The sequence below is a fragment of the Siphateles boraxobius genome, unplaced genomic scaffold (genome assembly GCF_051911475.1).
Source record: "Siphateles boraxobius isolate OS27281-9 unplaced genomic scaffold, OSU_SipBor_1 77, whole genome shotgun sequence".
In the NCBI taxonomy this organism is placed as follows: domain Eukaryota; kingdom Metazoa; phylum Chordata; class Actinopteri; order Cypriniformes; family Leuciscidae; genus Siphateles; species Siphateles boraxobius.
The window spans coordinates 893,124-918,731 of record NW_027509205.1 but is presented as its reverse complement, the minus strand read 5'-3'; the positions used below and the strand labels follow the sequence as shown (position 1 = coordinate 918,731).

General features: G+C 39.5%; 23 non-coding genes across 23 annotated transcripts; 15 read left to right on the top strand and 8 right to left on the bottom strand.

The window, feature by feature from the left end:
* The first annotated feature begins 2,882 nt into the window (after window positions 1–2,882).
* Window positions 2,883–2,954, top strand: trnae-uuc (transfer RNA glutamic acid (anticodon UUC)). The gene has a single exon. It is a non-coding gene; the product is annotated as a tRNA-Glu (tRNA).
* A 119-nt stretch (window positions 2,955–3,073) lies between these two features.
* On the top strand, window positions 3,074–3,160 carry trnay-gua (transfer RNA tyrosine (anticodon GUA)). Its single transcript is given in 2 exon segments — window positions 3,074–3,110; window positions 3,125–3,160. It is a non-coding gene; the product is annotated as a tRNA-Tyr (tRNA).
* A 115-nt stretch (window positions 3,161–3,275) lies between these two features.
* Window positions 3,276–3,347, bottom strand: trnae-cuc (transfer RNA glutamic acid (anticodon CUC)). The gene has a single exon. It is a non-coding gene; the product is annotated as a tRNA-Glu (tRNA).
* A 3,178-nt stretch (window positions 3,348–6,525) lies between these two features.
* trnae-uuc (transfer RNA glutamic acid (anticodon UUC)) lies at window positions 6,526–6,597 on the top strand. Its single transcript has one exon. It is a non-coding gene; the product is annotated as a tRNA-Glu (tRNA).
* A 119-nt stretch (window positions 6,598–6,716) lies between these two features.
* On the top strand, window positions 6,717–6,803 carry trnay-gua (transfer RNA tyrosine (anticodon GUA)). The gene is given in 2 exon segments: window positions 6,717–6,753; window positions 6,768–6,803. It is a non-coding gene; the product is annotated as a tRNA-Tyr (tRNA).
* Window positions 6,804–6,918: 115 nt separating this feature from the next.
* Window positions 6,919–6,990, bottom strand: trnae-cuc (transfer RNA glutamic acid (anticodon CUC)). The gene has a single exon. It is a non-coding gene; the product is annotated as a tRNA-Glu (tRNA).
* A 2,505-nt stretch (window positions 6,991–9,495) lies between these two features.
* Window positions 9,496–9,582, top strand: trnay-gua (transfer RNA tyrosine (anticodon GUA)). Its single transcript is given in 2 exon segments — window positions 9,496–9,532; window positions 9,547–9,582. It is a non-coding gene; the product is annotated as a tRNA-Tyr (tRNA).
* Window positions 9,583–9,697: 115 nt separating this feature from the next.
* trnae-cuc (transfer RNA glutamic acid (anticodon CUC)) lies at window positions 9,698–9,769 on the bottom strand. The gene has a single exon. It is a non-coding gene; the product is annotated as a tRNA-Glu (tRNA).
* A 1,718-nt stretch (window positions 9,770–11,487) lies between these two features.
* On the top strand, window positions 11,488–11,560 carry trnae-uuc (transfer RNA glutamic acid (anticodon UUC)). Its single transcript has one exon. It is a non-coding gene; the product is annotated as a tRNA-Glu (tRNA).
* Window positions 11,561–11,679: 119 nt separating this feature from the next.
* trnay-gua (transfer RNA tyrosine (anticodon GUA)) lies at window positions 11,680–11,766 on the top strand. The gene is given in 2 exon segments: window positions 11,680–11,716; window positions 11,731–11,766. It is a non-coding gene; the product is annotated as a tRNA-Tyr (tRNA).
* Window positions 11,767–11,881: 115 nt separating this feature from the next.
* trnae-cuc (transfer RNA glutamic acid (anticodon CUC)) lies at window positions 11,882–11,953 on the bottom strand. Its single transcript has one exon. It is a non-coding gene; the product is annotated as a tRNA-Glu (tRNA).
* A 3,296-nt stretch (window positions 11,954–15,249) lies between these two features.
* trnae-uuc (transfer RNA glutamic acid (anticodon UUC)) lies at window positions 15,250–15,321 on the top strand. The gene has a single exon. It is a non-coding gene; the product is annotated as a tRNA-Glu (tRNA).
* Window positions 15,322–15,440: 119 nt separating this feature from the next.
* On the top strand, window positions 15,441–15,527 carry trnay-gua (transfer RNA tyrosine (anticodon GUA)). The gene is given in 2 exon segments: window positions 15,441–15,477; window positions 15,492–15,527. It is a non-coding gene; the product is annotated as a tRNA-Tyr (tRNA).
* Window positions 15,528–15,642: 115 nt separating this feature from the next.
* Window positions 15,643–15,714, bottom strand: trnae-cuc (transfer RNA glutamic acid (anticodon CUC)). The gene has a single exon. It is a non-coding gene; the product is annotated as a tRNA-Glu (tRNA).
* A 3,296-nt stretch (window positions 15,715–19,010) lies between these two features.
* Window positions 19,011–19,082, top strand: trnae-uuc (transfer RNA glutamic acid (anticodon UUC)). The gene has a single exon. It is a non-coding gene; the product is annotated as a tRNA-Glu (tRNA).
* A 119-nt stretch (window positions 19,083–19,201) lies between these two features.
* Window positions 19,202–19,288, top strand: trnay-gua (transfer RNA tyrosine (anticodon GUA)). The gene is given in 2 exon segments: window positions 19,202–19,238; window positions 19,253–19,288. It is a non-coding gene; the product is annotated as a tRNA-Tyr (tRNA).
* Window positions 19,289–19,403: 115 nt separating this feature from the next.
* On the bottom strand, window positions 19,404–19,475 carry trnae-cuc (transfer RNA glutamic acid (anticodon CUC)). Its single transcript has one exon. It is a non-coding gene; the product is annotated as a tRNA-Glu (tRNA).
* A 1,718-nt stretch (window positions 19,476–21,193) lies between these two features.
* On the top strand, window positions 21,194–21,266 carry trnae-uuc (transfer RNA glutamic acid (anticodon UUC)). Its single transcript has one exon. It is a non-coding gene; the product is annotated as a tRNA-Glu (tRNA).
* A 119-nt stretch (window positions 21,267–21,385) lies between these two features.
* Window positions 21,386–21,472, top strand: trnay-gua (transfer RNA tyrosine (anticodon GUA)). Its single transcript is given in 2 exon segments — window positions 21,386–21,422; window positions 21,437–21,472. It is a non-coding gene; the product is annotated as a tRNA-Tyr (tRNA).
* Window positions 21,473–21,587: 115 nt separating this feature from the next.
* Window positions 21,588–21,659, bottom strand: trnae-cuc (transfer RNA glutamic acid (anticodon CUC)). The gene has a single exon. It is a non-coding gene; the product is annotated as a tRNA-Glu (tRNA).
* A 3,296-nt stretch (window positions 21,660–24,955) lies between these two features.
* Window positions 24,956–25,027, top strand: trnae-uuc (transfer RNA glutamic acid (anticodon UUC)). The gene has a single exon. It is a non-coding gene; the product is annotated as a tRNA-Glu (tRNA).
* Window positions 25,028–25,146: 119 nt separating this feature from the next.
* Window positions 25,147–25,233, top strand: trnay-gua (transfer RNA tyrosine (anticodon GUA)). The gene is given in 2 exon segments: window positions 25,147–25,183; window positions 25,198–25,233. It is a non-coding gene; the product is annotated as a tRNA-Tyr (tRNA).
* Window positions 25,234–25,348: 115 nt separating this feature from the next.
* On the bottom strand, window positions 25,349–25,420 carry trnae-cuc (transfer RNA glutamic acid (anticodon CUC)). The gene has a single exon. It is a non-coding gene; the product is annotated as a tRNA-Glu (tRNA).
* Window positions 25,421–25,608: the final 188 nt, after the last annotated feature.

Here is a 25,608-nt window from a genome sequence, read left to right as displayed (position 1 = left end):
ACTACAAATCACACACAAACACATATAAAACATTCCAGAAAGTCAGGGCACAACATTCATCATAAATCAAGTAAAACAACAGCATGATTCAATCATTGTATGCTGCAGTAAAAATTTTTAATACATTCAAAGGAGGAATTGTTTCAGGAGGGACAGTAGCTTCAAATTCATTCCACAGCCATGGAGCATAGTAGGAGAAAGATGATTTACCATGCTCTGAATGTACCCTAGGTACTACTAATTTAATCCCATTAGATGATCTAGTGCTATAGTTCTTTCTACATAAACATAGAAGACTAGTAATGTAATTTGGAAGTCTACCCATCAATGTCTTTACAATAAATTCTAACATATGGGATTTCCTTCTTTGATATAAAGAGGACCAACCCAAATAGTTGTGCAGCAAACAATGATGAGTACGTGAACAAGAATTTGTTATAAAACGCAGTGCAGCATGATAAACGCCATCCAGCCTTTTCAATAAATATGTAGACGCATGCATGTAAACAACATCACCATAGTCTAAAATAGGTAAAATAGTACTCTGTATTATTCTCTTTCTAGCTATAAAGGAAAAACATTTTTTTTCCCGAAAAAGAAAACCCAGTCTTGGTTTAAGCCTTTTCACCAAGTAATTAATGTGAACATCAAAGGCTAACTTCTCATCGAGCCATATTCCTACATATTTATAAGTTGGTACTCTTTCTATATGTAAACCCTCAATAGTCAGAATAGGCATAACAGTAGACATAGAACGGCTACGTGTAAAAAGAATATACTTCGTTTTTTTTATATTTAAAACTAATTTTAGTTTCAACAAAGTAAGCTGAAAAGTATAAAAAGAATCCTTAAGAATTTCAATAGCCTGAGACACAGAGGATGCAGTGGAGTAAATAATTGTATCGTCAGCATAAAAATGTAGCTTTGCGGATTGTATTCTCTGCCCCAATTCATTAATAAAAATAGAAAAAAGAAATGGTGCCAATAAAGAACCTTGCGGGACACCCTTCCTGACTATTACCATGGATGAGGTGTAATTATCTACAGCAAGACATTGAGTTCTATCCGATAAATAATTTTTAAACCAACTCACAGCCGAATTATCGAGGCCAACACTTTTAAGCCTCCGTAACAGTAAAACATGATCCACTAAGTCAAACGCTTTTGTCAAATAAAAAAATAAGGCAGCACAATGTTGTCTATTATCGAGAGCAGTAATTAAATCATGTAGTAGCTGTTATCGTACTATGGCCCGCTCTAAATCCTGACTGAAATGCGTTGTAAATATCATGACTAAGTAGATATTCTTTCATTTGATCATTTATAATAGATTCAAAAACTTTTGCTAAAACCGGTAATTTAGAAATCGGACGATAATTATTCAAATCGGAAGGATCGCCTCCTTTTAATAAAGGCATAACCATAGCCGATTTCCAAGATGGTGGAATTACATTAGTGGATTGAGACTCAAATTAAAAATCGATGCAATAGGTTCGGCAATAATATCTGCTGACAATTTTTAAAAAATTGGTTCAATTTGGTCAGACCCACCTGATTTCTTACAGTCTAAATTTCGGAGTAGTTTACGAACTTGGGACGGCAATACAGGGGCAAAAGAAAATAAATCTGATTCACTATTAGTCAACTCATCAGTTCTCTGTTCATCAAGGACCAAGGAATTGTCTGTTATCAAACCAGCTGAAATAAAATTACTATTAAACGTATTAACAATATCAGCCTTGTCTGTAATCAATCTTTGATTCAATTTTAAAACTTTTGGAAGATTAGTGGATGTATTTGATCCTATAAAAGATTTCGTTAATTTCCAAAATTTAGAAGGACAATTCATGTTATCATTAATCAGGTTTAAATAATACTGACTCTTCGAACTTTATATTAATTTTGTACACTTATTTCGTAATAATCTATATTGAGACCAGTCCTCCTCACCATTTGTTTTCTTTGCTTTAGACCAAGCCACGTTTCTTTGCTTAATAAGATTAGAGACGGATTGATTGAACCAAATATTATTTCTACCTCTCACCCGAAATCTACGTAAAGGAGCATGTTTATCACAAATTTCTAGAAAGATAGATTTGAAATAATCCCAAGCATCAACCACATCAGGTATAATTGAAACCAACTGTAAATCACTATTATATAGATCATGCAAAAAAGCCTGTACATTAAAATTTTTAAATTGACGTTTAAGATTTGAATTGAGAATTGAGATCCCCAACATGTGAGGCCTCCATCTTGAAGGTTTTTGTAGCAGGCCCCTCATCTGACCCCTTCCTGATGTTGGGTCCAGGTCTGTTAATAGCATGAGAAAAAGTAGATGTCATCACAGGCCTCTGCCCAGTCGAAAACCAACAGGTGGCGTGTAAGCTCACGGACACCTGATCAGGGGGCCAGTGGTGCAATGGATAAAGCGTCTGACTACGGATCAGAAGATTCTAGGTTCGACTCCTGGCTGGCTCGCTCTGCCTCGTTTACTATGCTGTCAGCCCTTAGCCGTTTTATTAACCCATAGTTTTTGTTATTATTATTATTGGATTGATTGAGAAATATTAAAAATTGACAGTCCAACAATAGGCTGCTTTGTCAGTAGGATAACGGTTACCATACAATACTATGCGTCTTTTAAAATGCATTGCATGAGTACTGTCACAAGGACATTGCTTTACGACCAGTTTGTACTGTCTATTATACCATCGCAAGAATGGGAGGAAACTGAGCCCCTCATGAGGCAAATGAGAGCTCCCTCTGTTGAGCCTGATGAAATTGAATTCAGTAAACAATCCCTTCGGATCATTCCCATGTTCTTAAAGGGGACGGTCACACACTAGAAGTAAAAGGGTCTGCTCCAGGCATAAGGAAGATCCCATATGGTCTAGCGGTCAGGATTCCTGGTTTTCACCCAGGCGGCCCGGGTTCGACTCCCGGTATGGGAAGATCGGGTTGTCTTTGCACCACTTAATCGAAACAACCAGCATGTATGTCTGTTGCAGTTTTAGCCAGTGGCGGAGATTCAGCAACCTGATATGTTGAGGTTCTGTCCCCAATCAGTGTGCCTTCGATAGCTCAGCTGGAAGAGCGGAGGACTGTAGGTGGCAAGTTGGCAATCCTTAGGTCGCTGGTTCAACTCCGGCTCGAAGGAGTTCTTTTTCACACATAAACTTTTCCTTGGCCCTGCTTCTCGACGAGGGTGTTAGCGCTTGAGTTCGTATTTCGCCATTTTACAATCACGGCCGCCGGTGGTGGGCAAAAACTCATTCCCTGACCGGGAATCGAACCCGGGCCGCGGCGGTGAGAGCGCCGAATCCTAACCACTTGACCACCAGGGAAAGTCTGCTGACGACTTGCCCTCAAGCCTGGCTGTGGCCTTTACCCGATTTTGCAGCAAGACCACTAATACTTGTATTTTACTCCAGGAGAGGAGACGTCACCGACCCTGGCAAACTGACAAACTGTCACAGACTCTGTAGGAATATCCTAACAACACCACAACTTGCCATGAAAACAAAAACAATAAGATCGCCAACCTGCATCTCGAAGGTTTTTAAAGCAGTTTTTTGCAGACGTCTGTGGCCCTGGATCCCAGTTCTTCCACTGAGAAACTGTCACAGGCTCTGTAGTAATATCCTAACAACACCACAACTTAACATGTATTTTATTTTATTTCCTTTATTTTTCCAGGAAGGTCCCATTGAGATTAAAAGAAATCCCTTCCTCCAGGGAGTCCTGGCCAAGATGGCCACACTACAAATCACACACAAACACATATAAAACATTCCAGAAAGTCAGGGCACAACATTCATCATAAATCAAGTAAAACAACAGCATGATTCAATCATTGTATGCTGCAGTAAAAATTTTTAATACATTCAAAGGAGGAATTGTTTCAGGAGGGACAGTAGCTTGAAATTCATTCCACAGCCATGGAGCATAGTAGGAGAAAGATGATTTACCATGCTCTGAATGTACCCTAGGTACTACTAATTTAATCCCATTAGATGATCTAGTGCTATAGTTCTTTCTACATAAACATAGAAGACTAGTAATGTAATTTGGAAGTCTACCCATCAATGTCTTTACAATAAATTCTAACATATGGGATTTCCTTCTTTGATATAAAGAGGACCAACCCAAATAGTTGTGCAGCAAACAATGATGAGTACGTGAACAAGAATTTGTTATAAAACGCAGTGCAGCATGATAAACGCCATCCAGCCTTTTCAATAAATATGTAGACGCATGCATGTAAACAACATCACCATAGTCTAAAATAGGTAAAATAGTACTCTGTATTATTCTCTTTCTAGCTATAAAGGAAAAACATTTTTTTTCCCGAAAAAGAAAACCCAGTCTTGGTTTAAGCCTTTTCACCAAGTAATTAATGTGAACATCAAAGGCTAACTTCTCATCGAGCCATATTCCTACATATTTATAAGTTGGTACTCTTTCTATATGTAAACCCTCAATAGTCAGAATAGGCATAACAGTAGACATAGAACGGCTACGTGTAAAAAGAATATACTGGCTAAAAACTAAAATAAAAATGTAGCTTTGCGGATTGTATTCTCTGCCCCAATTCATTAATAAAAATAGAAAAAAGAAATGGTGCCAATAAAGAACCTTGCGGGACACCCTTCCTGACTATTACCATGGATGAGGTGTAATTATCTACAGCAACACATTGAGTTCTATCCGATAAATAATTTTTAAACCAACTCACAGCCGAATTATCGAGGCCAACACTTTTAAGCCTCCGTAACAGTAAAACATGATCCACTAAGTCAAACGCTTTTGTCAAATAAAAAAATAAGGCAGCACAATGTTGTCTATTATCGAGAGCAGTAATTAAATCATGTAGTAGCTGTTATCGTACTATGGCCCGCTCTAAATCCTGACTGAAATGCGTTGTAAATATCATGACTAAGTAGATATTCTTTCATTTGATCATTTATAATAGATTCAAAAACTTTTGCTAAAACCGGTAATTTAGAAATCGGACGATAATTATTCAAATCGGAAGGATCGCCTCCTTTTAATAAAGGCATAACCATAGCCGATTTCCAAGATGGTGGAATTACATTAGTGGATAGACTCAAATTAAAAATCGATGCAATAGGTTCGGCAATAATATCTGCTGACAATTTTTAAAAAATTGGTTCAATTTGGTCAGACCCACCTGATTTCTTACAGTCTAAATTTCGGAGTAGTTTACGAACTTGGGACGGCAATACAGGGGCAAAAGAAAATAAATCTGATTCACTATTAGTCAACTCATCAGTTCTCTGTTCATCAAGGACCAAGGAATTGTCTGTTATCAAACCAGCTGAAATAAAATTACTATTAAACGTATTAACAATATCAGCCTTGTCTGTAATCAATCTTTGATTCAATTTTAAAACTTTTGGAAGATTAGTGGATGTATTTGATCCTATAAAAGATTTCGTTAATTTCCAAAATTTAGAAGGACAATTCATGTTATCATTAATCAGGTTTAAATAATACTGACTCTTCGAACTTTATATTAATTTTGTACACTTATTTCGTAATAATCTATATTGAGACCAGTCCTCCTCACCATTTGTTTTCTTTGCTTTAGACCAAGCCACGTTTCTTTGCTTAATAAGATTAGAGACGGATTGATTGAACCAAATATTATTTCTACCTCTCACCCGAAATCTACGTAAAGGAGCATGTTTATCACAAATTTCTAGAAAGATAGATTTGAAATAATCCCAAGCATCAACCACATCAGGTATAATTGAAACCAACTGTAAATCACTATTATATAGATCATGCAAAAAAGCCTGTACATTAAAATTTTTAAATTGACGTTTAAGATTTGAATTGAGAATTGAGATCCCCAACATGTGAGGCCTCCATCTTGAAGGTTTTTGTAGCAGGCCCCTCATCTGACCCCTTCCTGATGTTGGGTCCAGGTCTGTTAATAGCATGAGAAAAAGTAGATGTCATCACAGGCCTCTGCCCAGTCGAAAACCAACAGGTGGCATGTAAGCTCACGGACACCTGATCAGGGGGCCAGTGGTGCAATGGATAAAGCGTCTGACTACGGATCAGAAGATTCTAGGTTCGACTCCTGGCTGGCTCGCTCTGCCTCGTTTACTATGCTGTCAGCCCTTAGCCGTTTTATTAACCCATAGTTTTTGTTATTATTATTATTGGATTGATTGAGAAATATTAAAAATTGACAGTCCAACAATAGGCTGCTTTGTCAGTAGGATAACGGTTACCATACAATACTATGCGTCTTTTAAAATGCATTGCATGAGTACTGTCACAAGGACATTGCTTTACGACCAGTTTGTACTGTCTATTATACCATCGCAAGAATGGGAGGAAACTGAGCCCCTCATGAGGCAAATGAGAGCTCCCTCTGTTGAGCCTGAGGAAATTGAATTCAGTAAACAATCCCTTCGGATCATTCCCATGTTCTTAAAGGGGACGGTCACACACTAGAAGTAAAAGGGTCTGCTCCAGGCATAAGGAAGATCCCATATGGTCTAGCGGTCAGGATTCCTGGTTTTCACCCAGGCGGCCCGGGTTCGACTCCCGGTATGGGAAGATCGGGTTGTCTTTGCACCACTTAATCGAAACAACCAGCATGTATGTCTGTAGCAGTTTTAGCCAGTGGCGGAGATTCAGCAACCTGATATGTTGAGGTTCTGTCCCCAAGCAGTGTGCCTTCGATAGCTCAGCTGGAAGAGCGGAGGACTGTAGGTGGCAAGTTGGCAATCCTTAGGTCGCTGGTTGAACTCCGGCTCGAAGGAGTTCTTTTTCACACATAAACTTTTCCTTGGCCCTGCTTCTCGACGAGGGTGTTAGCGCTTGAGTTCGTATTTCGCCATTCTACAATCACGGCCGCCGGTGGTGGGCAAAAACTCATTCCCTGACCGGGAATCGAACCCGGGCCGCGGCGGTGAGAGCGCCGAATCCTAACCACTAGACCACCAGGGAAAGTCTGCTGACAACTTGCCCTCAAGCCTGGCTGTGGCCTTTACCCGATTTTGCAGCAAGACCACTAATACTTGTATTTTACTCCAGGAGAGGAGACGTCACCGACCCTGGCAAACTGACAAACTGTCACAGACTCTGTAGGAATATCCTAACAACACCACAACTTGCCATGAAAACAAAAACAATAAGATCGCCAACCTGCATCTCGAAGGTTTTTAAAGCAGTTTTTTGCAGACGTCTGTGGCCCTGGATCCCAGTTCTTCCACTGAGAAACTGTCACAGGCTCTGTAGTAATATCCTAACAACACCACAACTTAACATGTATTTTATTTTATTTCCTTTATTTTTCCAGGAAGGTCCCATTGAGATTAAAAGAAATCCCTTCCTCCAGGGAGTCCTGGCCAAGATGGCCACACTACAAATCACACACAAACACATATAAAACATTCCAGAAAGTCAGGGCACAACATTCATCATAAATCAAGTAAAACAACAGCATGATTCAATCATTGTATGCTGCAGTAAAAATTTTTAATACATTCAAAGGAGGAATTGTTTCAGGAGGGACAGTAGCTTCAAATTCATTCCACAGCCATGGAGCATAGTAGGAGAAAGATGATTTACCATGCTCTGAATGTACCCTAGGTACTACTAATTTAATCCCATTAGATGATCTAGTGCTATAGTTCTTTCTACATAAACATAGAAGACTAGTAATGTAATTTGGAAGTCTACCCATCAATGTCTTTACAATAAATTCTAACATATGGGATTTCCTTCTTTGATATAAAGAGGACCAACCCAAATAGTTGTGCAGCAAACAATGATGAGTACGTGAACAAGAATTTGTTATAAAACGCAGTGCAGCATGATAAACGCCATCCAGCCTTTTCAATAAATATGTAGACGCATGCATGTAAACAACATCACCATAGTCTAAAATAGGTAAAATAGTACTCTGTATTATTCTCTTTCTAGCTATAAAGGAAAAACATTTTTTTTCCCGAAAAAGAAAACCCAGTCTTGGTTTAAGCCTTTTCACCAAGTAATTAATGTGAACATCAAAGGCTAACTTCTCATCGAGCCATATTCCTACATATTTATAAGTTGCTACTCTTTCTATATGTAAACCCTCAATAGTCAGAATAGGCATAACAGTAGACATAGAACGGCTACGTGTAAAAAGAATATACTTCGTTTTATTTACATTTAAAACTAATTTTAGTTTCAACAAAGTAAGCTGAAAAGTATAAAAAGAATCCTTAAGAATTTCAATAGCCTGAGACACAGAGGATGCAGTGGAGTAAATAATTGTATCGTCAGCATAAAAATGTAGCTTTGCGGATTGTATTCTCTGCCCCAATTCATTAATAAAAATAGAAAAAAGAAATGGTGCCAATAAAGAACCTTGCGGGACACCCTTCCTGACTATTACCATGGATGAGGTGTAATTATCTACAGCAACACATTGAGTTCTATCCGATAAATAATTTTTAAACCAACTCACAGCCGAATTATCGAGGCCAACACTTTTAAGCCTCCGTAACAGTAAAACATGATCCACTAAGTCAAACGCTTTTGTCAAATAAAAAAATAAGGCAGCACAATGTTGTCTATTATCGAGAGCAGTAATTAAATCATGTAGTAGCTATTATCGTACTATGGCCCGCTCTAAATCCTGACTGAAATGCGTTGTAAATATCATGACTAAGTAGATATTCTTTCATTTGATCATTTATAATAGATTCAAAAACTTTTGCTAAAACCGGTAATTTAGAAATCGGACGATAATTATTCAAATCGGAAGGATCGCCTCCTTTTAATAAAGGCATAACCATAGCCGATTTCCAAGATGGTGGAATTACATTAGTGGATAGACTCAAATTAAAAATCGATGCAATAGGTTCGGCAATAATATCTGCTGACAATTTTTAAAAAAATTGGTTCAATTTGGTCAGACCCACCTGATTTCTTACAGTCTAAATTTCGGAGTAGTTTACGAACTTGGGACGGCAATACAGGGGCAAAAGAAAATAAATCTGATTCACTATTAGTCAACTCATCAGTTCTCTGTTCATCAAGGACCAAGGAATTGTCTGTTATCAAACCAGCTGAAATAAAATTACTATTAAACGTATTAACAATATCAGCCTTGTCTGTAATCAATCTTTGATTCAATTTTAAAACTTTTGGAAGATTAGTGGATGTATTTGATCCTATAAAAGATTTCGTTAATTTCCAAAATTTAGAAGGACAATTCATGTTATCATTAATCAGGTTTAAATAATACTGACTCTTCGAACTTTATATTAATTTTGTACACTTATTTCGTAATAATCTATATTGAGACCAGTCCTCCTCACCATTTGTTTTCTTTGCTTTAGACCAAGCCACGTTTCTTTGCTTAATAAGATTAGAGACGGATTGATTGAACCAAATATTATTTCTACCTCTCACCCGAAATCAGCAACCTGATATGTTGAGGTTCTGTCCCCAATCAGTGTGCCTTCGATAGCTCAGCTGGAAGAGCGGAGGACTGTAGGTGGCAAGTTGGCAATCCTTAGGTCGCTGGTTCAACTCTGGCTCGAAGGAGTTCTTTTTCACACATAAACTTTTCCTTGGCCCTGCTTCTCGACGAGGGTGTTAGCGCTTGAGTTCGTATTTCGCCATTTTACAATCACGGCCGCCGGTGGTGGGCAAAAACTCATTCCCTGACCGGGAATCGAACCCGGGCCGCGGCGGTGAGAGCGCCGAATCCTAACCACTAGACCACCAGGGAAAGTCTGCTGACGACTTGCCCTCAAGCCTGGCTGTGGCCTTTACCCGATTTTGCAGCAAGACCACTAATACTTGTATTTTACTCCAGGAGAGGAGACGTCACCGACCCTGGCAAACTGACAAACTGTCACAGACTCTGTAGGAATATCCTAACAACACCACAACTTGCCATGAAAACAAAAACAATAAGATCGCCAACCTGCATCTCGAAGGTTTTTAAAGCAGTTTTTTGCAGACGTCTGTGGCCCTGGATCCCAGTTCTTCCACTGAGAAACTGTCACAGGCTCTGTAGTAATATCCTAACAACACCACAACTTAACATGTATTTTATTTTATTTCCTTTATTTTTCCAGGAAGGTCCCATTGAGATTAAAAGAAATCCCTTCCTCCAGGGAGTCCTGGCCAAGATGGCCACACTACAAATCACACACAAACACATATAAAACATTCCAGAAAGTCAGGGCACAACATTCATCATAAATCAAGTAAAACAACAGCATGATTCAATCATTGTATGCTGCAGTAAAAATTTTTAATACATTCAAAGGAGGAATTGTTTCAGGAGGGACAGTAGCTTCAAATTCATTCCACAGCCATGGAGCATAGTAGGAGAAAGATGATTTACCATGCTCTGAATGTACCCTAGGTACTACTAATTTAATCCCATTAGATGATCTAGTGCTATAGTTCTTTCTACATAAACATAGAAGACTAGTAATGTAATTTGGAAGTCTACCCATCAATGTCTTTACAATAAATTCTAACATATGGGATTTCCTTCTTTGATATAAAGAGGACCAACCCAAATAGTTGTGCAGCAAACAATGATGAGTACGTGAACAAGAATTTGTTATAAAACGCAGTGCAGCATGATTCTACTCTTAGAAATCTACGTAAAGGAGCATGTTTATCACAAATTTCTAGAAAGATAGATTTGAAATAATCCCAAGCATCAACCACATCAGGTATAATTGAAACCAACTGTAAATCACTATTATATAGATCATGCAAAAAAGCCTGTACATTAAAATTTTTAAATTGACGTTTAAGATTTGAATTGAGAATTGAGATCCCCAACATGTGAGGCCTCCATCTTGAAGGTTTTTGTAGCAGGCCCCTCATCTGACCCCTTCCTGATGTTGGGTCCAGGTCTGTTAATAGCATGAGAAAAAGTAGATGTCATCACAGGCCTCTGCCCAGTCGAAAACCAACAGGTGGCGTGTAAGCTCACGGACACCTGATCAGGGGGCCAGTGGTGCAATGGATAAAGCGTCTGACTACGGATCAGAAGATTCTAGGTTCGACTCCTGGCTGGCTCGCTCTGCCTCGTTTACTATGCTGTCAGCCCTTAGCCGTTTTATTAACCCATAGTTTTTGTTATTATTATTATTGGATTGATTGAGAAATATTAAAAATTGACAGTCCAACAATAGGCTGCTTTGTCAGTAGGATAACGGTTACCATACAATACTATGCGTCTTTTAAAATGCATTGCATGAGTACTGTCACAAGGACATTGCTTTACGACCAGTTTGTACTGTCTATTATACCATCGCAAGAATGGGAGGAAACTGAGCCCCTCATGAGGCAAATGAGAGCTCCCTCTGTTGAGCCTGATGAAATTGAATTCAGTAAACAATCCCTTCGGATCATTCCCATGTTCTTAAAGGGGACGGTCACACACTAGAAGTAAAAGGTCTGCTCCAGGCATAAGGAAGATCCCATATGGTCTAGCGGTCAGGATTCCTGGTTTTCACCCAGGCGGCCCGGGTTTCGACTCCCGATATGGGAAGATCGGGTTGTCTTTGCACCACTTAATCGAAACAACCAGCATGTATGTCTGTAGCAGTTTTAGCCAGTGGCGGAGATTCAGCAACCTGATATGTTGAGGTTCTGTCCCCAATCAGTGTGCCTTCGATAGCTCAGCTGGAAGAGCGGAGGACTGTAGGTGGCAAGTTGGCAATCCTTAGGTCGCTGGTTCAACTCCGGCTCGAAGGAGTTCTTTTTCACACATAAACTTTTCCTTGGCCCTGCTTCTCGACGAGGGTGTTAGCGCTTGAGTTCGTATTTCGCCATTTTACAATCACGGCCGCCGGTGGTGGGCAAAAACTCACTCCCTGACCGGGAATCGAACCCGGGCCGCGGCGGTGAGAGCGCCGAATCCTAACCACTAGACCACCAGGGAAAGTCTGCTGAAGACTTGCCCTCAAGCCTGGCTGTGGCCTTTACCCGATTTTGCAGCAAGACCACTAATACTTGTATTTTACTCCAGGAGAGGAGACGTCACCGACCCTGGCAAACTGACAAACTGTCACAGACTCTGTAGGAATATCCTAACAACACCACAACTTGCCATGAAAGCAAAAACAATAAGATCGCCAACCTGCATCTCGAAGGTTTTTAAAGCAGTTTTTTGCAGACGTCTGTGGCCCTGGATCCCAGTTCTTCCACTGAGAAACTGTCACAGGCTCTGTAGTAATATCCTAACAACACCACAACTTAACATGTATTTTATTTTATTTCCTTTATTTTTCCAGGAAGGTCCCATTGAGATTAAAAGAAATCCCTTCCTCCAGGGAGTCCTGGCCAAGATGGCCACACTACAAATCACACACAAACACATATAAAACATTCCAGAAAGTCAGGGCACAACATTCATCATAAATCAAGTAAAACAACAGCATGATTCAATCATTGTATGCTGCAGTAAAAATTTTTAATACATTCAAAGGAGGAATTGTTTCAGGAGGGACAGTAGCTTGAAATTCATTCCACAGCCATGGAGCATAGTAGGAGAAAGATGATTTACCATGCTCTGAATGTACCCTAGGTACTACTAATTTAATCCCATTAGATGATCTAGTGCTATAGTTCTTTCTACATAAACATAGAAGACTAGTAATGTAATTTGGAAGTCTACCCATCAATGTCTTTACAATAAATTCTAACATATGGGATTTCCTTCTTTGATATAAAGAGGACCAACCCAAATAGTTGTGCAGCAAACAATGATGAGTACGTGAACAAGAATTTGTTATAAAACGCAGTGCAGCATGATAAACGCCATCCAGCCTTTTCAATAAATATGTAGACGCATGCATGTAAACAACATCACCATAGTCTAAAATAGGTAAAATAGTACTCTGTATTATTCTCTTTCTAGCTATAAAGGAAAAACATTTTTTTTCCCGAAAAAGAAAACCCAGTCTTGGTTTAAGCCTTTTCACCAAGTAATTAATGTGAACATCAAAGGCTAACTTCTCATCGAGCCATATTCCTACATATTTATAAGTTGGTACTCTTTCTATATGTAAACCCTCAATAGTCAGAATAGGCATAACAGTAGACATAGAACGGCTACGTGTAAAAAGAATATACTTCGTTTTATTTACATTTAAAACTAATTTTAGTTTCAACAAAGTAAGCTGAAAAGTATAAAAAGAATCCTTAAGAATTTCAATAGCCTGAGACACAGAGGATGCAGTGGAGTAAATAATTGTATCGTCAGCATAAAAATGTAGCTTTGCGGATTGTATTCTCTGCCCCAATTCATTAATAAAAATAGAAAAAAGAAATGGTGCCAATAAAGAACCTTGCGGGACACCCTTCCTGACTATTACCATGGATGAGGTGTAATTATCTACAGCAACACATTGAGTTCTATCCGATAAATAATTTTTAAACCAACTCACAGCCGAATTATCGAGGCCAACACTTTTAAGCCTCCGTAACAGTAAAACATGATCCACTAAGTCAAACGCTTTTGTCAAATAAAAAAATAAGGCAGCACAATGTTGTCTATTATCGAGAGCAGTAATTAAATCATGTAGTAGCTGTTATCGTACTATGGCCCGCTCTAAATCCTGACTGAAATGCGTTGTAAATATCATGACTAAGTAGATATTCTTTCATTTGATCATTTATAATAGATTCAAAAACTTTTGCTAAAACCGGTAATTTAGAAATCGGACGATAATTATTCAAATCGGAAGGATCGCCTCCTTTTAATAAAGGCATAACCATAGCCGATTTCCAAGATGGTGGAATTACATTAGTGGATTGAGACTCAAATTAAAAATCGATGCAATAGGTTCGGCAATAATATCTGCTGACAATTTTTAAAAAATTGGTTCAATTTGGTCAGACCCACCTGATTTCTTACAGTCTAAATTTCGGAGTAGTTTACGAACTTGGGACGGCAATACAGGGGCAAAAGAAAATAAATCTGATTCACTATTAGTCAACTCATCAGTTCTCTGTTCATCAAGGACCAAGGAATTGTCTGTTATCAAACCAGCTGAAATAAAATTACTATTAAACGTATTAACAATATCAGCCTTGTCTGTAATCAATCTTTGATTCAATTTTAAAACTTTTGGAAGATTAGTGGATGTATTTGATCCTATAAAAGATTTCGTTAATTTCCAAAATTTAGAAGGACAATTCATGTTATCATTAATCAGGTTTAAATAATACTGACTCTTCGAACTTTATATTAATTTTGTACACTTATTTCGTAATAATCTATATTGAGACCAGTCCTCCTCACCATTTGTTTTCTTTGCTTTAGACCAAGCCACGTTTCTTTGCTTAATAAGATTAGAGACGGATTGATTGAACCAAATATTATTTCTACCTCTCACCCGAAATCTACGTAAAGGAGCATGTTTATCACAAATTTCTAGAAAGATAGATTTGAAATAATCCCAAGCATCAACCACATCAGGTATAATTGAAACCAACTGTAAATCACTATTATATAGATCATGCAAAAAAGCCTGTACATTAAAATTTTTAAATTGACGTTTAAGATTTGAATTGAGAATTGAGATCCCCAACATGTGAGGCCTCCATCTTGAAGGTTTTTGTAGCAGGCCCCTCATCTGACCCCTTCCTGATGTTGGGTCCAGGTCTGTTAATAGCATGAGAAAAAGTAGATGTCATCACAGGCCTCTGCCCAGTCGAAAACCAACAGGTGGCGTGTAAGCTCACGGACACCTGATCAGGGGGCCAGTGGTGCAATGGATAAAGCGTCTGACTACGGATCAGAAGATTCTAGGTTCGACTCCTGGCTGGCTCGCTCTGCCTCGTTTACTATGCTGTCAGCCCTTAGCCGTTTTATTAACCCATAGTTTTTGTTATTATTATTATTGGATTGATTGAGAAATATTAAAAATTGACAGTCCAACAATAGGCTGCTTTGTCAGTAGGATAACGGTTACCATACAATACTATGCGTCTTTTAAAATGCATTGCATGAGTACTGTCACAAGGACATTGCTTTACGACCAGTTTGTACTGTCTATTATACCATCGCAAGAATGGGAGGAAACTGAGCCCCTCATGAGGCAAATGAGAGCTCCCTCTGTTGAGCCTGATGAAATTGAATTCAGTAAACAATCCCTTCGGATCATTCCCATGTTCTTAAAGGGGACGGTCACACACTAGAAGTAAAAGGGTCTGCTCCAGGCATAAGGAAGATCCCATATGGTCTAGCGGTCAGGATTCCTGGTTTTCACCCAGGCGGCCCGGGTTCGACTCCCGGTATGGGAAGATCGGGTTGTCTTTGCACCACTTAATCGAAACAACCAGCATGTATGTCTGTAGCAGTTTTAGCCAGTGGCGGAGATTCAGCAACCTGATATGTTGAGGTTCTGTCCCCAATCAGTGTGCCTTCGATAGCTCAGCTGGAAGAGCGGAGGACTGTAGGTGGCAAGTTGGCAATCCTTAGGTCGCTGGTTCAACTCCGGCTCGAAGGAGTTCTTTTTCACACATAAACTTTTCCTTGGCCCTGCTTCTCGACGAGGGTGTTAGCGCTTGAGTTCGTATTTCGCCATTCTACAATCACGGCCGCCGGTGGTGGGCAAAAACTCATTCCCTGACCGGGAATCGAACCCGGGCCGCGGCGGTGAGAGCGCCGAATCCTAACCACTAGACCACCAGGGAAAGTCTGCTGACAACTTGCCCTCAAGCCTGGCTGTGGCCTTTACCCGATTTTGCAGCAAGACCACTAATACTTGTATTTTACTCCAGGAGAGGAGACGTCACCGACCCTGGCAAACTGACAAACTGTCACAGACTCTGTAGGAATATCCTAACAACACCACAACTTGCCATGAAAACAAAAACAATAAGATCGCCAACCTGCATCTCGAAGGTTTTTAAAGCAGTTTTTTGCAGACGTCTGTGGCCCTGGATCCCAGTTCTTCCACTGAGAAACTGTCACAGGCTCTGTAGTAATATCCTAACAACACCACAACTTAACATGTATTTTATTTTATTTCCTTTATTTTTCCAGGAAGGTCCCATTGAGATTAAAAGAAATCCCTTCCTCCAGGGAGTCCTGGCCAAGATGGCCACACTACAAATCACACACAAACACATATAAAACATTCCAGAAAGTCAGGGCACAACATTCATCATAAATCAAGTAAAACAACAGCATGATTCAATCATTGTATGCTGCAGTAAAAATTTTTAATACATTCAAAGGAGGAATTGTTTCAGGAGGGACAGTAGCTTCAAATTCATTCCACAGCCATGGAGCATAGTAGGAGAAAGATGATTTACCATGCTCTGAATGTACCCTAGGTACTACTAATTTAATCCCATTAGATGATCTAGTGCTATAGTTCTTTCTACATAAACATAGAAGACTAGTAATGTAATTTGGAAGTCTACCCATCAATGTCTTTACAATAAATTCTAACATATGGGATTTCCTTCTTTGATATAAAGAGGACCAACCCAAATAGTTGTGCAGCAAACAATGATGAGTACGTGAACAAGAATTTGTTATAAAACGCAGTGCAGCATGATAAACGCCATCCAGCCTTTTCAATAAATATGTAGACGCATGCATGTAAACAACATCACCATAGTCTAAAATAGGTAAAATAGTACTCTGTATTATTCTCTTTCTAGCTATAAAGGAAAAACATTTTTTTTCCCGAAAAAGAAAACCCAGTCTTGGTTTAAGCCTTTTCACCAAGTAATTAATGTGAACATCAAAGGCTAACTTCTCATCGAGCCATATTCCTACATATTTATAAGTTGGTACTCTTTCTATATGTAAACCCTCAATAGTCAGAATAGGCATAACAGTAGACATAGAACGGCTACGTGTAAAAAGAATATACTTCGTTTTATTTACATTTAAAACTAATTTTAGTTTCAACAAAGTAAGCTGAAAAGTATAAAAAGAATCCTTAAGAATTTCAATAGCCTGAGACACAGAGGATGCAGTGGAGTAAATAATTGTATCGTCAGCATAAAAATGTAGCTTTGCGGATTGTATTCTCTGCCCCAATTCATTAATAAAAATAGAAAAAAGAAATGGTGCCAATAAAGAACCTTGCGGGACACCCTTCCTGACTATTACCATGGATGAGGTGTAATTATCTACAGCAACACATTGAGTTCTATCCGATAAATAATTTTTAAACCAACTCACAGCCGAATTATCGAGGCCAACACTTTTAAGCCTCCGTAACAGTAAAACATGATCCACTAAGTCAAACGCTTTTGTCAAATAAAAAAATAAGGCAGCACAATGTTGTCTATTATCGAGAGCAGTAATTAAATCATGTAGTAGCTGTTATCGTACTATGGCCCGCTCTAAATCCTGACTGAAATGCGTTGTAAATATCATGACTAAGTAGATATTCTTTCATTTGATCATTTATAATAGATTCAAAAACTTTTGCTAAAACCGGTAATTTAGAAATCGGACGATAATTATTCAAATCGGAAGGATCGCCTCCTTTTAATAAAGGCATAACCATAGCCGATTTCCAAGATGGTGGAATTACATTAGTGGATTGAGACTCAAATTAAAAATCGATGCAATAGGTTCGGCAATAATATCTGCTGACAATTTTTAAAAAATTGGTTCAATTTGGTCAGACCCACCTGATTTCTTACAGTCTAAATTTCGGAGTAGTTTACGAACTTGGGACGGCAATACAGGGGCAAAAGAAAATAAATCTGATTCACTATTAGTCAACTCATCAGTTCTCTGTTCATCAAGGACCAAGGAATTGTCTGTTATCAAACCAGCTGAAATAAAATTACTATTAAACGTATTAACAATATCAGCCTTGTCTGTAATCAATCTTTGATTCAATTTTAAAACTTTTGGAAGATTAGTGGATGTATTTGATCCTATAAAAGATTTCGTTAATTTCCAAAATTTAGAAGGACAATTCATGTTATCATTAATCAGGTTTAAATAATACTGACTCTTCGAACTTTATATTAATTTTGTACACTTATTTCGTAATAATCTATATTGAGACCAGTCCTCCTCACCATTTGTTTTCTTTGCTTTAGACCAAGCCACGTTTCTTTGCTTAATAAGATTAGAGACGGATTGATTGAACCAAATATTATTTCTACCTCTCACCCGAAATCTACGTAAAGGAGCATGTTTATCACAAATTTCTAGAAAGATAGATTTGAAATAATCCCAAGCATCAACCACATCAGGTATAATTGAAACCAACTGTAAATCACTATTATATAGATCATGCAAAAAAGCCTGTACATTAAAATTTTTAAATTGACGTTTAAGATTTGAATTGAGAATTGAGATCCCCAACATGTGAGGCCTCCATCTTGAAGGTTTTTGTAGCAGGCCCCTCATCTGACCCCTTCCTGATGTTGGGTCCAGGTCTGTTAATAGCATGAGAAAAAGTAGATGTCATCACAGGCCTCTGCCCAGTCGAAAACCAACAGGTGGCGTGTAAGCTCACGGACACCTGATCAGGGGGCCAGTGGTGCAATGGATAAAGCGTCTGACTACGGATCAGAAGATTCTAGGTTCGACTCCTGGCTGGCTCGCTCTGCCTCGTTTACTATGCTGTCAGCCCTTAGCCGTTTTATTAACCCATAGTTTTTGTTATTATTATTATTGGATTGATTGAGAAATATTAAAAATTGACAGTCCAACAATAGGCTGCTTTGTCAGTAGGATAACGGTTACCATACAATACTATGCGTCTTTTAAAATGCATTGCATGAGTACTGTCACAAGGACATTGCTTTACGACCAGTTTGTACTGTCTATTATACCATCGCAAGAATGGGAGGAAACTGAGCCCCTCATGAGGCAAATGAGAGCTCCCTCTGTTGAGCCTGATGAAATTGAATTCAGTAAACAATCCCTTCGGATCATTCCCATGTTCTTAAAGGGGACGGTCACACACTAGAAGTAAAAGGGTCTGCTCCAGGCATAAGGAAGATCCCATATGGTCTAGCGGTCAGGATTCCTGGTTTTCACCCAGGCGGCCCGGGTTCGACTCCCGGTATGGGAAGATCGGGTTGTCTTTGCACCACTTAATCGAAACAACCAGCATGTATGTCTGTAGCAGTTTTAGCCAGTGGCGGAGATTCAGCAACCTGATATGTTGAGGTTCTGTCCCCAATCAGTGTGCCTTCGATAGCTCAGCTGGAAGAGCGGAGGACTGTAGGTGGCAAGTTGGCAATCCTTAGGTCGCTGGTTCAACTCCGGCTCGAAGGAGTTCTTTTTCACACATAAACTTTTCCTTGGCCCTGCTTCTCGACGAGGGTGTTAGCGCTTGAGTTCGTATTTCGCCATTCTACAATCACGGCCGCCGGTGGTGGGCAAAAACTCATTCCCTGACCGGGAATCTAACCCGGGCCGCGGCGGTGAGAGCGCCGAATCCTAACCACTAGACCACCAGGGAAAGTCTGCTGACGACTTGCCCTCAAGCCTGGCTGTGGCCTTTACCCGATTTTGCAGCAAGACCACTAATACTTGTATTTTACTCCAGGAGAGGAGACGTCACCGACCCTGGCAAACTGACAAACTGTCACAGACTCTGTAGGAATATCCTAACAACACCACAACTTGCCATGAAAACAAAAACAATAAGATCGCCAACCTGCATCTCGAAGGTTTTTAAAGCAGTTTTTTGCAGACGTCTGTGGCCCTGGATCCCAGTTCTTCCACTGAGAAACTGTCACAGGCTCTGTAGTAATATCCTAACAACACCACAACTTAACATGTATTTTATTTTATTTCCTTTATTTTTCCAGGAAGGTCCCATTGAGATTAAAAGAAATCCCTTCCTCCAGGGAGTCCTGGCCAAGATGGCCACACTACAAATCACACACAAACACATATAAAACATTCCAGAAAGTCAGGGCACAACATTCATCATAAATCAAGTAAAACAACAGCATGATTCAATCATTGTATGCTGCAGTAAAAATTTTTAATACATTCAAAGGAGGAATTGTTTCAGGAGGGACAGTAGCTTCAAATTCATTCCACAGCCATGGAGCATAGTAGGAGAAAGATGATTTACCATGCTCTGAATGTACCCTAGGTACTACTAATTTAATCCCATTAGATGATCTAGTGCTATAGTTCTTTCTACATAAACATAGAAGACTAGTAATGTAATTTGGAAGTCTACCCATCAATGTCTTTACAATAAATTCTAACATATGGGATTTCCTTCTTTGATATAAAGAGGACCAACCCAAATAGTTGTGCAGCAAACAATGATGAGTACGTGAACAAGAATTTGTTATAAAACGCAGTGCAGCATGATTCTACTCTTAGAAATCTACGTAAAGGAGCATGTTTATCACAAATTTCTAGAAAGATAGATTTGAAATAATCCCAAGCATCAACCACATCAGGTATAATTGAAACCAACTGTAAATCACTATTATATAGATCATGCAAAAAAGCCTGTACATTAAAATTTTTAAATTGACGTTTAAGATTTGAATTGAGAATTGAGATCCCCAACATGTGAGGCCTCCATCTTGAAGGTTTTTGTAGCAGGCCCCTCATCTGACCCCTTCCTGATGTTGGGTCCAGGTCTGTTAATAGCATGAGAAAAAGTAGATGTCATCACAGGCCTCTGCCCAGTCGAAAACCAACAGGTGGCGTGTAAGCTCACGGACACCTGATCAGGGGGCCAGTGGTGCAATGGATAAAGCGTCTGACTACGGATCAGAAGATTCTAGGTTCGACTCCTGGCTGGCTCGCTCTGCCTCGTTTACTATGCTGTCAGCCCTTAGCCGTTTTATTAACCCATAGTTTTTGTTATTATTATTATTGGATTGATTGAGAAATATTAAAAATTGACAGTCCAACAATAGGCTGCTTTGTCAGTAGGATAACGGTTACCATACAATACTATGCGTCTTTTAAAATGCATTGCATGAGTACTGTCACAAGGACATTGCTTTACGACCAGTTTGTACTGTCTATTATACCATCGCAAGAATGGGAGGAAACTGAGCCCCTCATGAGGCAAATGAGAGCTCCCTCTGTTGAGCCTGATGAAATTGAATTCAGTAAACAATCCCTTCGGATCATTCCCATGTTCTTAAAGGGGACGGTCACACACTAGAAGTAAAAGGTCTGCTCCAGGCATAAGGAAGATCCCATATGGTCTAGCGGTCAGGATTCCTGGTTTTCACCCAGGCGGCCCGGGTTTCGACTCCCGATATGGGAAGATCGGGTTGTCTTTGCACCACTTAATCGAAACAACCAGCATGTATGTCTGTAGCAGTTTTAGCCAGTGGCGGAGATTCAGCAACCTGATATGTTGAGGTTCTGTCCCCAATCAGTGTGCCTTCGATAGCTCAGCTGGAAGAGCGGAGGACTGTAGGTGGCAAGTTGGCAATCCTTAGGTCGCTGGTTCAACTCCGGCTCGAAGGAGTTCTTTTTCACACATAAACTTTTCCTTGGCCCTGCTTCTCGACGAGGGTGTTAGCGCTTGAGTTCGTATTTCGCCATTTTACAATCACGGCCGCCGGTGGTGGGCAAAAACTCACTCCCTGACCGGGAATCGAACCCGGGCCGCGGCGGTGAGAGCGCCGAATCCTAACCACTAGACCACCAGGGAAAGTCTGCTGAAGACTTGCCCTCAAGCCTGGCTGTGGCCTTTACCCGATTTTGCAGCAAGACCACTAATACTTGTATTTTACTCCAGGAGAGGAGACGTCACCGACCCTGGCAAACTGACAAACTGTCACAGACTCTGTAGGAATATCCTAACAACACCACAACTTGCCATGAAAGCAAAAACAATAAGATCGCCAACCTGCATCTCGAAGGTTTTTAAAGCAGTTTTTTGCAGACGTCTGTGGCCCTGGATCCCAGTTCTTCCACTGAGAAACTGTCACAGGCTCTGTAGTAATATCCTAACAACACCACAACTTAACATGTATTTTATTTTATTTCCTTTATTTTTCCAGGAAGGTCCCATTGAGATTAAAAGAAATCCCTTCCTCCAGGGAGTCCTGGCCAAGATGGCCACACTACAAATCACACACAAACACATATAAAACATTCCAGAAAGTCAGGGCACAACATTCATCATAAATCAAGTAAAACAACAGCATGATTCAATCATTGTATGCTGCAGTAAAAATTTTTAATACATTCAAAGGAGGAATTGTTTCAGGAGGGACAGTAGCTTGAAATTCATTCCACAGCCATGGAGCATAGTAGGAGAAAGATGATTTACCATGCTCTGAATGTACCCTAGGTACTACTAATTTAATCCCATTAGATGATCTAGTGCTATAGTTCTTTCTACATAAACATAGAAGACTAGTAATGTAATTTGGAAGTCTACCCATCAATGTCTTTACAATAAATTCTAACATATGGGATTTCCTTCTTTGATATAAAGAGGACCAACCCAAATAGTTGTGCAGCAAACAATGATGAGTACGTGAACAAGAATTTGTTATAAAACGCAGTGCAGCATGATAAACGCCATCCAGCCTTTTCAATAAATATGTAGACGCATGCATGTAAACAACATCACCATAGTCTAAAATAGGTAAAATAGTACTCTGTATTATTCTCTTTCTAGCTATAAAGGAAAAACATTTTTTTTCCCGAAAAAGAAAACCCAGTCTTGGTTTAAGCCTTTTCACCAAGTAATTAATGTGAACATCAAAGGCTAACTTCTCATCGAGCCATATTCCTACATATTTATAAGTTGGTACTCTTTCTATATGTAAACCCTCAATAGTCAGAATAGGCATAACAGTAGACATAGAACGGCTACGTGTAAAAAGAATATACTTCGTTTTATTTACATTTAAAACTAATTTTAGTTTCAACAAAGTAAGCTGAAAAGTATAAAAAGAATCCTTAAGAATTTCAATAGCCTGAGACACAGAGGATGCAGTGGAGTAAATAATTGTATCGTCAGCATAAAAATGTAGCTTTGCGGATTGTATTCTCTGCCCCAATTCATTAATAAAAATAGAAAAAAGAAATGGTGCCAATAAAGAACCTTGCGGGACACCCTTCCTGACTATTACCATGGATGAGGTGTAATTATCTACAGCAACACATTGAGTTCTATCCGATAAATAATTTTTAAACCAACTCACAGCCGAATTATCGAGGCCAACACTTTTAAGCCTCCGTAACAGTAAAACATGATCCACTAAGTCAAACGCTTTTGTCAAATAAAAAAATAAGGCAGCACAATGTTGTCTATTATCGAGAGCAGTAATTAAATCATGTAGTAGCTGTTATCGTACTATGGCCCGCTCTAAATCCTGACTGAAATGCGTTGTAAATATCATGACTAAGTAGATATTCTTTCATTTGATCATTTATAATAGATTCAAAAACTTTTGCTAAAACCGGTAATTTAGAAATCGGACGATAATTATTCAAATCGGAAGGATCGCCTCCTTTTAATAAAGGCATAACCATAGCCGATTTCCAAGATGGTGGAATTACATTAGTGGATTGAGACTCAAATTAAAAATCGATGCAATAGGTTCGGCAATAATATCTGCTGACAATTTTTAAAAAATTGGTTCAATTTGGTCAGACCCACCTGATTTCTTACAGTCTAAATTTCGGAGTAGTTTACGAACTTGGGACGGCAATACAGGGGCAAAAGAAAATAAATCTGATTCACTATTAGTCAACTCATCAGTTCTCTGTTCATCAAGGACCAAGGAATTGTCTGTTATCAAACCAGCTGAAATAAAATTACTATTAAACGTATTAACAATATCAGCCTTGTCTGTAATCAATCTTTGATTCAATTTTAAAACTTTTGGAAGATTAGTGGATGTATTTGATCCTATAAAAGATTTCGTTAATTTCCAAAATTTAGAAGGACAATTCATGTTATCATTAATCAGGTTTAAATAATACTGACTCTTCGAACTTTATATTAATTTTGTACACTTATTTCGTAATAATCTATATTGAGACCAGTCCTCCTCACCATTTGTTTTCTTTGCTTTAGACCAAGCCACGTTTCTTTGCTTAATAAGATTAGAGACGGATTGATTGAACCAAATATTATTTCTACCTCTCACCCGAAATCTACGTAAAGGAGCATGTTTATCACAAATTTCTAGAAAGATAGATTTGAAATAATCCCAAGCATCAACCACATCAGGTATAATTGAAACCAACTGTAAATCACTATTATATAGATCATGCAAAAAAGCCTGTACATTAAAATTTTTAAATTGACGTTTAAGATTTGAATTGAGAATTGAGATCCCCAACATGTGAGGCCTCCATCTTGAAGGTTTTTGTAGCAGGCCCCTCATCTGACCCCTTCCTGATGTTGGGTCCAGGTCTGTTAATAGCATGAGAAAAAGTAGATGTCATCACAGGCCTCTGCCCAGTCGAAAACCAACAGGTGGCGTGTAAGCTCACGGACACCTGATCAGGGGGCCAGTGGTGCAATGGATAAAGCGTCTGACTACGGATCAGAAGATTCTAGGTTCGACTCCTGGCTGGCTCGCTCTGCCTCGTTTACTATGCTGTCAGCCCTTAGCCGTTTTATTAACCCATAGTTTTTGTTATTATTATTATTGGATTGATTGAGAAATATTAAAAATTGACAGTCCAACAATAGGCTGCTTTGTCAGTAGGATAACGGTTACCATACAATACTATGCGTCTTTTAAAATGCATTGCATGAGTACTGTCACAAGGACATTGCTTTACGACCAGTTTGTACTGTCTATTATACCATCGCAAGAATGGGAGGAAACTGAGCCCCTCATGAGGCAAATGAGAGCTCCCTCTGTTGAGCCTGATGAAATTGAATTCAGTAAACAATCCCTTCGGATCATTCCCATGTTCTTAAAGGGGACGGTCACACACTAGAAGTAAAAGGGTCTGCTCCAGGCATAAGGAAGATCCCATATGGTCTAGCGGTCAGGATTCCTGGTTTTCACCCAGGCGGCCCGGGTTCGACTCCCGGTATGGGAAGATCGGGTTGTCTTTGCACCACTTAATCGAAACAACCAGCATGTATGTCTGTAGCAGTTTTAGCCAGTGGCGGAGATTCAGCAACCTGATATGTTGAGGTTCTGTCCCCAATCAGTGTGCCTTCGATAGCTCAGCTGGAAGAGCGGAGGACTGTAGGTGGCAAGTTGGCAATCCTTAGGTCGCTGGTTCAACTCCGGCTCGAAGGAGTTCTTTTTCACACATAAACTTTTCCTTGGCCCTGCTTCTCGACGAGGGTGTTAGCGCTTGAGTTCGTATTTCGCCATTCTACAATCACGGCCGCCGGTGGTGGGCAAAAACTCATTCCCTGACCGGGAATCGAACCCGGGCCGCGGCGGTGAGAGCGCCGAATCCTAACCACTAGACCACCAGGGAAAGTCTGCTGACAACTTGCCCTCAAGCCTGGCTGTGGCCTTTACCCGATTTTGCAGCAAGACCACTAATACTTGTATTTTACTCCAGGAGAGGAGACGTCACCGACCCTGGCAAACTGACAAACTGTCACAGACTCTGTAGGAATATCCTAACAACACCACAACTTGCCATGAAAACAAAAACAATAA